Source organism: Salmo salar, chromosome 16 (genome assembly GCF_965601325.2).
Source record: "Salmo salar chromosome 16, fSalSal1, whole genome shotgun sequence".
Taxonomy (NCBI): domain Eukaryota; kingdom Metazoa; phylum Chordata; class Actinopteri; order Salmoniformes; family Salmonidae; genus Salmo; species Salmo salar.
Genome location: NC_138306.1, coordinates 54,782,530 through 54,796,770, shown reverse-complemented (window position 1 = coordinate 54,796,770; position 14,241 = coordinate 54,782,530).

The window sequence follows — 14,241 nt, the reverse complement described above, 5'->3', positions numbered from 1 at the left end:
AAGAGACAACTTAATCTTGACCTGTTTATTTCTTGGTCTGACAAGAGAAAATCAAAACTATTGTTATTAAGCCCTTGAAGAGAAACTACATAATCAAAATCGCATCACTTCCTGACACAACATCGTCAGGACGTTGTGTCATGGTCCCCTGGAGGTTTTTGTCTAGTTCCTGGTTTGTCCCGGGGATGTCACCTGATGGTTGCAAAGAAACCCCCCCCCACCCCCCAATTTTTTAAAAATGTTTTCACTCAGGGCACATGCAGCCTAGTTCCATTACCCATCAACCCTTGTTACTTTTCCCATCAAGGCACTGATCAGTGAACAACTGATCCAATCACAGCTCTTTGTCTTCTGGCAATGCTAGACAGACACAGATTTTAACATACAGGGATTTCAACTTAAACACACAATTATATTGTGTATGTTTATTCCAAGTAATTATTAGTTAATATGTCGTTGCCTGGGATTTAAACCTCTTGATTCACGGTTTTTCAGTCTTCCTGCTACACCACCAGGTCTGTATCAATAACTGATTTCACCAGTAGGCATATTCCTACACTTTACACTTCAATGTGAATCTCAGCTCTGTTCAAAAATACACTGAAGACAGAAAAACTATTATATTTATCATAGTGATTCAGGAGTAACATTAAAACAGAGTAATATGTCCCACCTCCAGTAAACAGCTATACTGAAAACCCAAACTCAAATGGCTGAAATAAGTCAATGAAATCAATGAGAGAATAGTCAGATTAACTGATAACTAAAATAGCAGTGCAGATTGGCACTAATTTGTTAAGTGCAGAGATGTGTTATAGGTAATGAATGTGTAGGGCACATTGGAATTTCAACAGATGTTGTGACACAGCAGAAAGATCAGCATACCCCAAATCCAGAGGTTGAAAGTTCAAATCACCAGGTGGGGTCATATTGAAAAGTCAGTACTAAGTGATCATGTCAAATGTATTCATGTTGGTCATTGATTAAAGATTTTTATCTGAACAGCGTACCACTTACCTTAAAACTCATATACCATTTTATTACTTTACTTATAATTATTTAGGACACCTGGGACCATCACGTCCCAAGAACCTTCAGGGGACCTTCATGGGACCATGACACAACGTTCCAAGAACGTCATAAAAACATCCCCGGGAACTATGAAAAAGGTCCCTCCGAGAACGCTCCCTTGAGATAATCGTGCGACATCCTAAAGACTAGTAAAAATTAAGGTCCTGAGAACATCCTAAAGACTAGTAAAATGAAGGTCCTGAGAACATCCTAAAGAGTTCCTGACATGGTCCTCAACAACGTCCTGGAAAATTACAGGGAACTAGACAAAGGGCCACCAGAGACTTGTGCGGTTGAGCCAGCGGTTGGATTTTAACAGTGAGGAGGCTGACAATAAGGATCGTTTTTCTTGCCCAGTGTGAGGCTTTTATTACCAATGTGAAGAATTAGAATCATAATCCCTGAGCTGACAAGGTACAAATCTATCATTCAGCCCCTGAACAAGGCAGTTAACCCACTGTTCCAAGGCTGTCATTGTAAAATAAGAATTTGTTCTTAACTGACTTGCCTAGTAAAATAAAAAGGAGAAACCCCATGCTTCAAATATGCCTGATCAGGTAATACATGTTTAAAAAGAGAAATACACTGCCTTCAGAAAGTATTCATAGCTCTTTATTTATTCCATGTCTTGTTGTGTTACAGCCAGAAAGCCCAATTGATTAAATGTATTTATTTCCTCCCCCATCTACACACAATACCCCATAATGACAAAGTGAAAACATGTTTCGCAGGTCATCAACAATCAAGACATCGAAATTCATTGCTAATCCCACATTATATTACATAAATACACACCAAGGGCATAACTTTGTGTTGTATATTGGGGGGGGGGGGGGGGGGGGGGGGGGGTCAAGGTCAATGGGTTCTGGCGAGAGAGAGAGAGAGAGAGAGAGAGACAGAGAGACAGAGAAAGAGAGAGAGAGACAGAAAGTGAGAGAGAGAGAGACAGAAAGCGAGCGAGAGACAGAAAGCGAGAGAGAGACAGAGAGAAAGAGAGAGAGAGAAAGACAGAGAGAGAGAGAAAGAGAGAGAGAGAGACAGAGAAAGAGAGAGAGACAGAAAGAGAGAGAGAGACAGACAGAGAAAGAGAGAGAGAGAGAGAGAGACAGAGAAAGAGAGAGACAGACAGAGAAAGAGAGAGAGAGAGAGAGAGACAGAGAAAGAGAGAGACAGAGAGAGAGAGCGAGAGAGAGAGAGAGAGAGAGAGAGAGAGAGAGAGAGAGAGAGCTGCAAGTAGTGAGGAACTTCATGCTAGGAGTGACAGTTCACTCAAGTGTGATGCAATGTGGCAAAGGCAACAGAGATATTTAGTGGACATTGCAGTATACAGGCTCTATAACCTATTCCTTCATTCGCCACCGTGATATACAATAAGACCATGACAACAAAAAGACAACAGTCGAATAGTGGCAGAATAAATTAAACTACACTTTCCAAGAGTGTGCAAAGCTGTCATCAAGGCAAAGGGTGGCTACAAGAAAGAAAGAAAGAAAGAAAGAAAGAAAGAAAGAAAGAAAGAAAGAAAGAAAGAAAGAAAGAAAGAAAGAAAGAAAGAAAGAAAGAAAGAAAGAAAGAAAGAAAGAAAGAAAGAAAGAAAGAAAGAAAGAAAGAAAGAAAGAAAGAAAGAAAGAAAGAAAGAAAGAAAGAAAGAAAGAAAGAAAGAAAGAAAGAAAGAAAGAAAGAAAGAAAGAGACACTAATAACAGGAACTGACAACTAGATGTTTGTAGCGACAAACTAAAATAGCAGGCCTCAGAATGACTGTAAGTTGCATTTGTCTTTAATAAGTAAAGCAGAAAGAAGGAAACAGAAGGTAAGGTCAGGGGGAGTTGAGCCAATCAGAGAGAACTCTACGGTGTATTCGGAAAGTATTCAGACCCATTCCCCTTTTCCACATTTTGTTACGTTACAGCTTTATTCTACACACACACACAATACCCCATTATGACAAAGACATTTTTTTTATAGACTTGTTTGGTCATTTATTTACATAAGTATTCGAAAATGAGCTCAGGTGCATTGTGTTTCCATTGGTCATCCTCCAATCAAGTTTCTACAACTTGATTGGAGTCCACCTGTGGTAAATTGCATTTATTGGACATGATTTGGAAAGACACACACCTGTCTATATAAAGGTCCCAAGTTGACACTGCATATCATAGTAAAAACCAAGCCATGAGATCGACAGAATTGCCCGTAGAGCTCTGAGACAGGATTGTGTCGAGGCACAGATCTGGGGAAGGGTACCAAAACATTTCTGCAGCATTGAAGGTCCCCAAGAACACAGTGGCCTCCATCATTCTTAAATGGAAGAAGTTTTGAGCCCCCAAAACTCTTCCTAGAGCTGGCCACCCAGCCAAACTGAGCAATCGGGAAGAAGTGCCTAGGTCAGGGAGGTGACCAAGAACCTGATGGTCACTCCGACAGAGCTCCAGAGTTCCTCTGTGGAGATGGGAGAACCATCCAGAAGGACAACCATCTCTGCAGCACTCCACCAATCAGGCCTTTATGATGGAGTGGACAGACAGAAGCCACTCCTCAGTAAAAGGCACATGACAGCCCGCTTGGAGTTTGCCAAAAGGCACCTAAAGGACTCTCAGACCATGAGAAACATGATTCTCTGGTCTGATGAAACCAAGATTGAAGTCTTTGGCCTGAATGCCAAACATCACGTCTGGAGAAAACCTAGCAGCATCTCTACGGTGAAGGATGGTGGTGGCAGCATCATGCTGTGGGGATGTTTTTCAGCGGCAGGGACTGGGAGACTAGTCAGGATCGATGGAAAGATGAATGGAGCAAAGTACAGAGAGATCCTTGATGAAAACCTGCTCCAGAGCTTTCAGGACCTCAGACTGAGATGAAGGTTCACCTTCCAACAGGACAATGACCCTAAGCACACAGCCAAGACAACGCAGGAGTGGCTTCGGGACAAATCTCTGAATGTCCTTGAGTGGCCCAGCCACAGCCTGGACTTGAACCCGATCGAAGAGAGACCTGAAAATAGCTGTTCTACGACGCTCCCCATCCAACCTGACAGAGCTTGAGAGGATCTGCAGAGAAGAAGGGGAGAAAATCCCCCAAAAAAGGTGTGCCAAGCTTGTAGCGTCATACCCCAAAAGACTTGAGGCTGTAATCGCTGCCTAAGGTTCTTCAACAAAGTACTGAGTAAAGGGTCTGAATACTTATGTAAATGAACAAACATTTCTAAAAACCTAGTTTTGATTTATCATTATGGAGTATTGTGTGTAGATTGTTGAGGAAAAATGTAAGGATGCCGGTTAATGTAATAACTTGCCAGATAACGTAATAAAATGTTGAACGGTTAACGTAAAACATTTTTGCAGTTAATGTAGGCTAATAAGTTATTACATTATCTGGTGGTTATTACGTTATCATGTGAGTCACAACGTTTTTGATGAATGAAGTAAAAACTTCAACCAATCATGTAATAACAATACCAAAATAAAATAACTATGTATCACATCCCTCTCAGTGTCTGCCGTCTCTCTGCTCTAACGTTCTCAATGACTTTTACATATACAGTTGAAGTCGGATGTTTACATACACCTTAGCCAAATACATTTAAACTCAGTTTTTCACAATTCCTGACATTTAATCCTAGTAAAAATTCCGTCTTTGGTCAGTTAGGATCACCACTTTATTTTAAGAATGTGAAATGTCAGAATAATAGTAGAGAGAATGATTTATTTCAGCTTTTATTTCTTTCATCACATTCCTAGTGGGTCAGAAGTATACATACACTAAATTAGTATTTGGTAGCATTGCCTTTAAATTGTTTAACTTGGGTTGAACGTTTCGGGCAGCCTTCCACAAGCTTCCCACAATAAGTTGGGTGAATTTTGACCAAATCCTCCTGATAGAGCTGGTGTAACTGAGTCAGGTTTGTAGGCCTCCTTGCTCGCACACACTTTTTCAGTTCTGCCCACACATTTTCTATAGGATTGAGGTCAGGGCTTTGTGATGGCCACTCCAGTACCTTGACTTTGTTGTCCTGAAGCCATTTTGCCACAATTTTGGAAGTATGCTTGGGGTCATTGTCCATTTGGAAGACCCATTTGCGACCAAGCTTTAACATCCTGACTGATGTCTTGAGATGTTGCTTCAATATATCCACACAATTTTCTTCCCTCATGATGCCATCTATTTTGTTAAGTGCACCAGTCCCTCCTGCAGTCAAGCACCCCCACAACGTGCTTCACGGTTGGGATGGTGTTCTTTGGCATGCAAGCCTCCCCCTATTTCCTCCAAACATAACGATGGTCATTATGGCCAAACTGTTCTATTTTTGTTTCATCAGACCACAGGACATTACCCCAAAAAGTATGATCTTTGTCCCCATGTGCAGTTACAAACCGTAGTCTGGCATGTCGATATAGGACTCGTTTTAATGTGGATATAGATTTTTTTGTACCCGTTTCCTCCAGCATCTTCACAAGGTCCTTTGCTGTTGTTCTGGGATTGATTTGCACTTTTTGCATCAAAGTACATTCATCTCTAGGAGACAGAACGCGTCTCCTTCCTGAGCGGTATGACGATTGCGTGGTCCCATGGTGTTTATACCTGCGTACTATTGTTTGTACAGATGAACGTGGTACCTTCAGGTGTTTGGAAATTGCTCCCAAGGATGAACCAGACTTGTGAAAGTCTAAATAAAGGTTTTGGCTGATTTCTTTAGATTTTCCCATGATGTCAAGCAAGGAGGCACTAAGTTTGAAGGTAGGCCTTGAAATACGCATCTACAGACAAACAGGTACAAGGAAAGAGTTTCATAATGAATTTGTTTTTAAAGTATTGACCTTGGGAGAATTGATGTAGTTGGAGCTGAATTTCACAAAGTCGGGTGTCTGCTAAAATCATTTGGTGAAGTTCATATGAAATTTCCTTCACCTTGGAGTGGAGTTTAGTCAGCTATTCGCCTCTAAACTTGGAGCCGGTTCAATGGGGCATTGTTCACAGAGAAGATATTGACACTCACTTTGAGTTGTTTGTTTGAAGGCTGGTCTGAATGGGTCCTTTTAAAATGGGGTCACACTGCTCTATTTCTGATTACAATGCGTGTTTGTCCAGGACATGGTGTTCCATAGCACAGTGCCATAAGTGCATCCAAGGTCCCCATTCCTACATGATGCAGACAGACACTGTTCTCAGTTTCTTCTGACAGAGAAAAATGCAATTTTCAGCCCAAAACTGCTCGACACACACACACACACACACACACACACACACACACACACACACACACACACACACACACACACACATCCAATGGAGTGCACTAAATCCAACGATCAATATAGTGCCTTCATTCCAATATACCCACTACGATCAATATAGTGCCTTCATTCCAATATACCCACTACGATCAATATAGTGCCTAACATTTACATTTTAGTCATTTAGCAGACACTCTTATCCAGAGCGACTTACAGTAGTGAATGCATACATTTCATGCTTTTTTTTGGTTTGTTTTTATACTGGCCCCCCATGGGAATCAAACCCACACCCTGCTGGCGTTGCACACACCCTGCTGGCGTTGCACACACCCTGCTGGCGTTGCACACACCCTGCACTACCAACTGAGCCACAGGGAAGACCTGCATTCCAATTCCTTCATTCCAATATACCCACTACGATCAATATACGCAAGCTCAAGAAATAAAATAAAGCCATCCAATTATTTCATTATCCTCATCATTTGAATATTTCTGTGAATAAACAAATCCGGGGGGGGGGGGGGATATAAAAAAACGATGTATAAAAAACTATGAAGCCAGACAGTAGCCGGTGTTATGAACTGAGTTCTAACCTGACCTCTTGTTACCTTGCTGAACTATGCTGGTTTCAATACTGGGTCTGATGGGAAGAATCCTGTGGATTTGAACCTGTAGATACAGATGACGTTTTTCAGCTTGCTTAACACGCCTCTGAAGGATTGAACCTGTAAGAAGTGTCTCACCATCATGTTTATTCATATTCACCATCATGTTTATTCATACAGTTGAAGTCGGAAGTTTACATACACTTAGGTTGGAGTCATTTAAAACTCGTTTTTCCAACCACTCTACAAATTTCTTGTTAACAAATTATAGTTTTGGCAAGTCGGTTAGGACATCTACATTGTGCATGACACAAGTAATTTTTCCAACAATTGTTTACAGATTATTTCACTTATAATTCACTGTATCACAATTCCAGTGGGTCAGAAGTTTACATACACTAAGTTGATTGTGCCTTTAAACAGCTTGGAAAATTCCAGAAAATGATGTCATGGCTTTAGAAGCTTCTGATAGGCTAATTTACATAATTTGAGTCAATTGGAGGTGTACCTATGGATGTATTTCAAGGCCTACCTTCAAACTCAGTGCCTCTTTGCTTGACATCATGGGAAAAACAAAAGAAATCAGCCAAGACCTCAGGAAAACAAATTGTAGATCTCGACAAGTCTGGTTCATCCTTGGGAGCAATTTCCATACGCCTGAAGGTACCACGTTCATCTGTACAAACAATAGTACGCAAGTATAAACACCATGGGACCACGCAGCCGTCATACCGCTCAGGAAGGAGACGCATTCTGCCTCCTAGACATGAACGTTCTTTGGTGCAAAAAGTTCAAATTAATCCCTGAACAGCAAAAGACCTTGTGAAGATTCTGGAGGAAACGGGTACAAAAGTATCTAAAAGTATCTATATCCACAGTAAAAAGAGTCCTATATCGACATAACCTGAAAGGTCGCTCAGCAAGGAAGAAGCCACTGCTCCAAAACCGCCATAAAAAAGCCAGTCTACAGTTTGCAACTGCACATGGGGACAAAGATCGTACATTTTGGAGAAATGTCCTGTGGTCTGAGGAAACAAAAATAGAACTGTTTGGCCATAATGACCATCGTTATGTTTGGAGGAAAAAGGAGGCTTGTAAGCTGAAGAACACCATCCCAACCGTGAAGCACGGGGGTGGCAGCATCATGTTGTGCGGGTGCTTTGCTGCAGAAGGGACTGGTGCACTTCAAAATAGATGGCATCATGAGGAGGAAACTTATGTGGATATATCGAAGCAGCGTCTCAAGACATCAGTCAGGAAGTTAAAGCTTGGTCACAAATGGGTCTTCCAAATGGACAATGACCCCAAGCACACTTCCAAAGTTGTGGCAAAATGGCTTCAGGACAACAAAGTCAAGGTATTGGAGTGGCCATCACAAAGCTCCGACCTCAATCCTATATAAAATGTGTGGGCAGAACTGAAAAAGCGTGTGCGAGCAAGGAGGCCTACAAACCTGACTCAGTTACACCAGCTCCATCAGGAGGAATTAGCCAAAATTCACACAACTTGTGGAAGGCTACCCGAAAAGTTCGACCCAAGTTAAACAATTTAAAGGCATTGCTACCGAATACTAATTGAGTGTATGTGTAACAGGGTTGGTTATGTTTCCACTTGCCTCTAAAGAAGTGTATTTAATGTTCAAGCATTCTTATTGGTTGTTTCAACTCTGATGACAATAAGGTGTGTTGTGATTGGCCCCGCCTGCAGATAGGGGGAGATCGCGAACGTCAGGTCTTCCCAGTATGAAAATGTGATGCAAGGGGTAGTTCACGTTCTGAATACTGTCACAGGCCGGCTCATAGCCTGTGGCAAAAATGAGGGAACACGAACAACAGGTATAGGCCAATCAAAAAGGTTCTTTAATATAAACCAAAAACTATTAACTTTAAACAAAGAAAAAGGAATGAGATATGGAAATATCATAATGTAGGGTGTATGTAAAGTGCAGGGATGCATGAATCTGTGAATATGACTGAGTGGAAACTACGTAAAACTACAAAGGAACAAACAAAACAGGATCATACCTGGGGGAGCAGAGAGAGAGAGAGAAGAGAGGTTAGTGAAGCAGTTTAAATACCCCGAGCCCAGGTGGCTCCAATCACTAACGACCCTCCTCTGCCTGCAGGAGGAACCGCCACTGCACTGCAGAGGGGCCTTGACACCCCCCTCCTTAAAATGAGTGTCCCACCCTCAACCCAAATTTCGACCCAACATATTTAAAACAATCCAAAGTCCCCCCCCCCCCAAAAAAAATAACAGATACCAGTCCCGGCTCCTAGCAGTAGCCCCGTGTCCTCTAGCTGACTGTCCGCCCCTCAAACTCTGCAGCCCTGGTACCTGGGGAGCAATTTAAGAGGAAAGAGGCGCAGACAGCCCGAAAGGGTCAGCAGAGAGAAAATACAAACTAGGCTAAAGGAGCACGGGACAGAGCATCAGCAATCCTTACAAAATAGAGTCTAATATCGAGGTTGAATGGTTGCAAGAACAAAGTCCAACGCATCAGGTGCTGGTTGGGATTTTGCAGGGACTTCAGAAAAATTAGTGGGTAGTGGTCAGTGAACACAGTTAAAGGGGTCAAACCAGAACCAACATAGACTTCGAAGTGCTGTAAAGCCCAAATGAGACCTAAAGCCTCCTTTTCAATTACAGAATAGTTTTGCTGATACTTATTACATTTCCGTGAAAAGAAACTGACTGGACACTCAACATTGTCATCATTTTCCTGGAGAAGCACAGCCCCAGCACCGATTTGACTGGCGTCTATCTGCAGTTTGAAAGGTTTCCCAAAATGTGGTGCTGCCAACACGGGTGCCAAACACAAAAGAGCCTTAACTGCATCAAATGCCTCTTGACACTGGGTGGACCAGAAATTCAGCCTTGGCCTTCAACAGATTGGTCAGTGGGGACACTACTACCGAAAAGTTTTTACAGAAAGCACGGTAGTACCCCGCCATTCCCAGGAAGCACATCAGTTATTTCTTTGTGGAGGGCTGTGGGAACTGCTTCACAGCCTGGACCTTGGCTTCCACGGGACAGACAACACCCTGACCAACAACCTTGCCTAGGTATGTGACTGTAGCTTTGGCAAACTCACACTGCCAAATTGATAGTCAACCTGGCCCACACCAGTCTTTCGAACAGGGCTTGCACTCTCCAGACATGCTCCTCCCAGGAGTCTGAGTAGACGACCACGTCGTCCAAATACACGGCACACCCTTCCAGACCTGAGACCACCCGATTCATCAGCCTCTGGAAGGTGGCTGGAGCATTCCGCAAGCCGAAAGGCATCACTGTATAAGAGAACAAACCAGATGGAGTTATAAAGGCAGCAATCTCACAAGCTCTTTTGGTAAGGGGTACTTGCCAATATCCCTTTAAAAGATCAAATTTTGTAACATACTTTGCTGACCCAACTTGATCAATACAGTCCTCCATCCTAGGAAGAGGGTAAAGGTCTGCTTTAGTAACATTGTTAACTTTTCTATAATCAGTGCAAGGTCTGAAAGTGCAATCAGACTTTTTGACCAGAAGACAGGGTGAAGCCCAATTTGAACAACATGGCTTCGCAATACCATTTTCCAACATATACTGCACCTCTGTTTCCAGTTGCAGTCTCTTCTAAGATACACAATAAAATCTGTTTGATAGGCTTAGCATCTCCGATGTCTATGTCATGCTCAATTAAGTGGGTTTGCGATAGTGTCAGAAAAGAAAACAGATTAGTTTCTAATAAGAGCTACCAATTAATCACGTTTCTCAGAGTCTAAATGATTTACCAAAACCCCAAGGTTTTGCAAAGTCTGGGAGTTTTTCAACCGACCTTGTAAGACCTCATTGAAACCCTAACTACCTCCTCTTCTCCCCCCTCCACAAAGTTAAAGCCACAAGATGCAGTGACTGGAGCAGCAGTCAACGCTGACCTCACTGCTGGAGTGCCTTCCACTTTGCTTAGATCACGGGAGTGATAACATTTGAACAGGTTCACATGGCATAATTTAGAGGACTTCCTATGACCAGGGGTTTCAATAAGATAGTTCAAATCTGACACTTTGCGCAACACAGTGAAAGGACCACAGTATTTTGCCTGAAAAGGTGAACTTACAAGAGGCAAAAGAGCAAGTACACGATCACCGGGACTAAACTCACGCAGCTCAGCCTGTCCGTCATATTTCAGTTTCATTTTCTGTTGAGAACATTTTAGTTTTTCTTTCGCCAGTTCACCAGCCCTATACAACTTGAACCTAAAACCATTTACATAGTCAATAAGGTTCCGAGGTGGTTCCTCAGGCAAACAGCCATCCTGCAGTACTGCTAAAGGCCCACTCACCTTATGACCAAACACTAAGTCATTTGGGCTAAACCCAGTGCTTTCCTGCACTACTTCACGAGCAGCTAGTAACAGCCAAGGTAACCCCTCCTCCCAATCTGCAGACAGTTCTGTACAGTATGCACGAAGCAAGGATTTTAAAGTTTGATGAAAACGTTCCAAAGCTCCCTGACTCTGGGCATGGAACGCAGTAGACTTATTGTGTTTAACTTTAAGCTGTTTGAGAACCTGAGCAAATAAATGGGAGGTAAAGTTAGACCCCTGATCTGACTGGATGATTTTTAGAATCCCAAATGTTGAAATAAATTGGGTTAACGCTTTAACTACTGATTTTGAAGTTATGGTACGCAAGGAAAAAGCTGCCGGATATCTAGTTGCTTGACACATAACAAGTAGCTATGACCTGACTTGGACCGTGGTAAAGGCCCAACACAATCGATACAAAGATGCTCAAAAGGTTGCCCTACGGCTGGTATTGGATACAAAGGTGCTGGCTTTACAACCTGCTTTGGCTTGCTTGTGCGCTGACACGTATGACAAGTTTTAATAAACTGAGCTACATCCCGCTTTAAACGTGGCCAGAAAAAATAACGGAGTATGCGATCATAAGTTTTACGAACACCCATATGACCTGCAACATCACCATGTGAAGTTTGCAACGCTTTATTTCGCAAAGTTGTAGGTACAACTATTTGAAAGACTGGTTCTCCTAGACCCTGATCATAGTGTGGAACCCATTTCCTAACCAACAGCCCATCAACAAGAAAATAACACTGAGCACTATTCCTCACCACTGAATCAGGAACCACTTTATCAAACAGATCAGCCAAGGTAGTATCAGCCTTTTGCTCAGCCATCAATGAATCTCTAGAACTAGTCAACTGTTCTGTCTGGAGTTTGACTGGCAACTCAAGACTTTCTGGCTTACTCTCAACCTTATTACGAGAGACAGCGCAAGTAACAGCACAAACTGGAAATACCTCAGGAGATACACAGTTGCGATCTGGAGATACTCTTGCTGGGGACACTGAAGGTTGCTTCGTAAAGATGTTTAGTTTGCTATCTGCCCACACCTTACTACCTGCCAAGTCATTCCCCAAAATCATGTGGACTCCCTCTACTGGCAACTGGGGTCTAACCCCAACATCTACATCACCCTCTACCAGACCACATTTTAGGGTAACTTCATGTAAAGGAGAAGAGAATGGAACTAAACCCATATCACGTACCATTACACAACTGCCAGTATCAGACTCCTTAGAGAAAGGCAAAACAGATACCAGAATAAAAGAATCAAAAGCTCCAGTGTTTCTTAAGATCTTGATTGAAACATTTTGTTTGCCATCTACCAGGGACACTACACCATCTGAAATAAAGGCTGAAAAATCACAGTGGGAAGACTGAGAATCAAACTCAACTAGTGGCTGAAAAAGCTCACCCTGGTGGTCAGAGGCTGTAACAGGAGCTGCCATCACAGCAGGTTTAACTTGACCTGACTTTTTTTTATTTAAGTAGAGGACAATCTTTCTTCCAATGTCCTTCAACTAAACAGTAGCGACAGGTATTAGCATTAACCGGTGCTTTAAGTCCTCCAGACTCAAACTTCTGCTGAGGCCTTTGGAAAGAAGCTCCAAAAAAGGTGACCTACTATTCCTAGAAGTAAAGTTATTTTTATGGTACATGTCACTGTTTGACTCAAAATGGCTTTTATGTGTTAGCCTGTACTCATCTGCAAGGACTGCTGCATCACTTGGAGACTTAACTTTACGTTCATTCATGTATGTAGCAACCTGGTCACACACAGAATTTTTTAACTGTTCTAACACAATCAAATTAGACAGACCCTCAAAAGTACTAACTTCAGAAGCTGTACACCAACGATTAAATGCAGAAGTCAAATCATGAACAAACTCAGAATTGGTTTGTGAATCTAACTTTTTCCTGTAATGAAAACGTTGACGATATGCCTCTGGCACAAGCTCGTAGACCTTCAGAACTGCTGATTTAACTTTAGCATACAGTTTACTGTCAGCTACACTCATTGCTGCAAAAGCGTCACGTGCTTTACCTGTAAGTACACATTGCAACATAGTCATGTCCAAATCAGACCAAGCTCTAGCTTCCGCAATACGCTCAAATAAAACAAAGTATGTGTCTGGATCTGACTCATCAAATTTAGGCAACAAACGAAGATTCTGTGAAACATCAAACTGTGGTAGTCCTTCTGGTCTATTAGCATTTCTCAATCACGCTATCTCCAACTGCATTTGCAACAGCTCCCTCTGTTGCTCAAAAGTTAATGAAGGGCTAGACTGAACTTGTACCTCCACTACTACAGACTGACCCCCAAAAACACCTATTTCCCTAAGACCCTGCTTTAATTTAGCTTTAACAGTCTCTTTAAAAAAAATTATCAACAATCTCAATCTGATAATGTTCAGCAATTTCAATTAACTGCTCCTTAGTACACAACTCTAAGGCTACCTCTGAAGGAGCTTGAACAAAACTACTCAGAATGGAAGACATTTTCCTCAACCAATACAACTATTACAAATGCTCCCAAAAAAAATACACAACTCACCTGCTGTCAGTCTGGGTTCAAGGACAGGAGCCACACCCCACTATCCTCCAAAACAACTAACTAACTGGCCCTGGTCTTCGTGCAGTCACATGTGGTGGGGTTTTATGCACACAAAACCAGTGGAGTGGAAAAGACAACCAGAACTGGTGGCCCCCCCCATAACCACGGAGGTGCTCCGGAGCCGATGTAGGGGGGGAAGGAAAAGTCTACCCATGTTCACTGCCACCTAAAACAAAAACACCACGAGCCTCCTATTGACACTCGCTGATAAACCTGAACAGGAGAGGACTCCCACTTGAACAAAAACCCAGAGTGAATTGCTAACCAAATTTAGCTATCAAGCTAACTGAACCAAAAGAACACATGGATCTCAACGCTCTCTTCAACAATATTGGCCCAACCAAAACATCCCCTCAAATAAAAA